General features: G+C 35.6%; 1 long non-coding RNA gene across 1 annotated transcript; it reads left to right on the top strand.

Moving 5' to 3' along the window:
• Positions 1–1,096: 1,096 nt before the first annotated feature.
• On the top strand, positions 1,097–2,379 carry LOC117106229. The gene is made up of 3 exons (XR_004445025.1): positions 1,097–1,226; positions 1,434–1,594; positions 1,968–2,379. It is a non-coding gene; the product is annotated as an uncharacterized LOC117106229 (long non-coding RNA).
• The last annotated feature ends 1,345 nt before the right edge of the window (positions 2,380–3,724 follow it).

Below are 3,724 nucleotides of genomic sequence, written 5' to 3' on the forward strand. Positions count from 1 at the left end.
TAGTTTATTTTCCAAACAATTGCATTAGATTGTCCTCGTGGGAAGTGTCTACCTCCAGATTGTAAAATTGACTGCCCTGTATGCTATAATGGGATTAGTAATCAATCTACCAATATTTTATTTCCGTTTCGCGTTTAAGAAAACATATGGCATGTTATCAATAAACGAACTATTTTTACGTGTTATTCTTAATCGAATTTCAAGTACACAGTGATAATCTTAAGGCTTTACGTTACTGAATATACTATAAAAATGTGAGCCTAATATGACAGTTTATGCCATTGAATGAAAACATCTTAAACTCTAACGCTGTTTTTTTTTTTTTTTTTTTCATAGCGTGTGGTCATAATAATTTTGGACGTGATTGCAATATTGTATGTGGAGGTTCTAAAAAGTGTAAATTTAACTTTTTTGTCCACCTGACCCTGTCGGTTGCTCGTGTATGTCTGGATACGAGGGTCTTGATTGCAGCAGAAGTAACTTTTACAGCATTTATTTGAATTGTCATCAATTACGTCATCATTTATTATTAGTATATTATTTATTACAGTATTACAACAGCTTAAACGCAAAAAAACGTTTATATATTCAATAAATAAATAAATCAAACAAACAAGCATCCATCCATTCACTCATTCATTCATCGATTCATCCTTCATCCATTTAGCTATCTATTTTTCCAGCCTTCCAACTATCCACCTATTCATCGATCCAGCTATACATTTATCCATCATCCTACCTATCCGCCCACCTATCTATCAATCCACTCATCCATTTACTTATCAATCCATCCATCCATCCATCAATCAATCCATCCAACCATCTATCCCATTCACCGCTTTATCTATCTATCCAATTACATATACATCTATCTACCTAGTTACCCTCTGTCCATCCACTTATCCCTTCATTATCCTAAAACATCAAAAAGAAAAAAATATATATAAAGAAAAGCCTGCTATTGGCGTTTTATTATATAGAACAAATCACACAAGCATCTAAATAGATCATATTTAAATACATGAAGATTATGTTTGTGATTTCAAAATTTAATTTGGAAATATATTCTCATTGATGTGACTTAGAATGCGACGCAATAAACACTGGCAAGTATGGACCCGGATGCCTTCTTGATTGTCACTGTAACTGTACTGAATGTAGGCCATCGGAGGGTTGTAACGAAGGCGCCACTTGTCTTTCTGGTTACACTGGAACGCATTGTCTAGGTTTGTAAAAAAATCAATTTAATAAGTTTGCTCTTTTGTTTTTCATGATATTATTGTCATTATTTTTATAGTTATGAATAACTTCTTGCTGTTGATGTTGTTGTTGCTGTTTTTGTTATCATTCTCGTTATCGTTACTAATGAATGAATAAATGAATGAATGAATTATTTAATTAATTGTATGTTGAATTTCGGTTTACCTTATCAGAGAGGGATCAGAATGTTGAGTGCCCTGATGGATTTTATGGCCCACAATGCACCAAAATATGTCATTGCCGAAGCTCGTCGAAATGTGATCGACATAATGGAAATTGCCATGATATGGTAATGTTTGTGAAGACGGATGGGCCGGATTAGGATGCCAGCAAGGTTAGACAGAAATTATACCATTGATATAGTAAATGTAAGGATGCTAAATAGCTCCTTCAAGTAGTTGGTAGACAATGTGACATGGCTCATGGGCTAATTCGTCTTTGTTAACGGCACCTTTATTATGTTTATTGACTTTAAAAAATTGGGACTTCTAGGTGGCCGGAAATGGCTGAGATGGAAAAACTAGGCCTATTTTTGTTTTCGGTCCCTGCCCCCCCCCCCCCACCGCTGGCGCCGCCATTGGCCAAGAAGCATATCATTTGTCACGAAAATGGTGATTTTGTTTTACACCTCTATGGACATATCACATTTATTTTTAACATAAGTACAATATTTTAGTATTTATAATGTTTAACATATTTATATCCAGTTCTTCCCGTCCTGAGTGATGCTCCACATGTGAGAATGTTTCTAAATACCTGTAATGTCGAGATTAGTTGGTCAATCTGGAGTCTGGACAATGATTACGGCCGTGGAACCGTCAACAGTTACCAGCTGGAATTCTGGCCAGATAGTCACATCAGTGATTCAGTTGTTTTAAATACCACAATGGACACGGAAATGAATATATCGCGGGCACAAATGAACTATAACACAGAATATAGTTTTACAGTAAAGGTTGTTACTGAGGTTGATGGTGTGTTAGTGGTTGGAAAACCTAGTCCACTGGCAGTTGAGATATGTAAGTATTATAACACCTAGAAGGTATACCTCCTTTATTTCCTTGGTAACACCGGCCTTAATATTTTAAGACAATTATTTATTTATTTCGTAGGAGTGGTTGGCGCACCGGTTGTGGCTTGGACTCCAACCTTGAGGTCGGGGTTCGAAACTCTGGCTGTGCAAATCGCTTGTGCCCTTGGGCAAGGCACTTTATCTACGGTTGCCTCTCTCCACCCAGGAGTACAAGTGGATACCTGGTAGGTTCCAACACAACCTGCGCTGATTACTAGCTGCAATTTATGGATTGATAATATAATTTAATTTGGTGTTTCAATGTGTTCCATATGTGTTTGATCCAATGACCGGGGTAGTAATGTGAAGCGCTTAGAGACCTTGTAAAGGCATAAAGCGCTGTATAAGAACGACATATTTATTTATATAGATCATTATTCATATACATATATTTAATTCTTTATACTACCTCGCCAAAACATTTCTTCAACTCAGATCAACAACAATCAACTATAAAATTATATAAGCTATACTAATAAATCAATATTGAATTATGATAAAATATAATTATGGGGTCAAGGTAAAAGCGTCCTCGTCGCCGCCTAGTTAGTGCCAATTCAACCACCACCACGCAGTGGACACAATAAGAAGATAATTAATATTGTTAATATAATTAGGATTATTATTACTGTATGTCACCACCATTGTGATCGTCATTACCGCCTTCATGGACATTATCATTTCAATTATATTTATTATTCATTATCATAGATATTGTTATTGTTATTGAAAGTTGTTATAACCAATTCAATATATGTATTTTGTTGTTACATCACTTGTCCTCAAATTGAAAAAGCAAGAATATGTAGATTTTGTTAATTCTTTGAATTATGTATTATTAAAAATAGAATATTTAAAATCAACTATTATTTTCTAGATCCAGATCTTCCAGCTCTAAACAATGTAGCCTGGGTTCCAGGCCCTAATTTTAGGTTACTCACTCTTTATTGAACTTAGTGCGCGCCATACCTAATTTAATTGGCGTCCCATACTCGATTTCTTTTTTTTTTCGAATTAGGGCCTGGGCAAACGATTCATGCGTACGATTTCCCACATAAAATTTGATGTGGGATATCGTATGCATGACTGATTTTGTAAATCACGTGACTGGCTAACTTCATGCATATTAATCAATCTTGGTAAACTTTCAAAATTGAAGATGCAGATGTCTCGACTAGAACAAGAACCATGCCTTTTGGCTACCTATACTTGAATTAAAACAGTTAGTATAGTTCTGGCCTGCTGAGAACGACATGGACTGATAACCGTAGGCTATAGGAACCTTGTTCACCGCTAGCTGCTACACAGATTTAGGCCTTTAGGGTAGAATATTGAAAGGTAGGCCTCTGTAAGTAAGAACTTAAAAATACGCCAAGCCTCTACTAGTCTAGG

This window comes from Anneissia japonica, unplaced genomic scaffold (genome assembly GCF_011630105.1).
Source record: "Anneissia japonica isolate Jap-2015-1 unplaced genomic scaffold, ASM1163010v1 scaffold142_len1259957_cov175, whole genome shotgun sequence".
Taxonomy (NCBI): Eukaryota; Metazoa; Echinodermata; class Crinoidea; order Comatulida; family Comatulidae; genus Anneissia; species Anneissia japonica.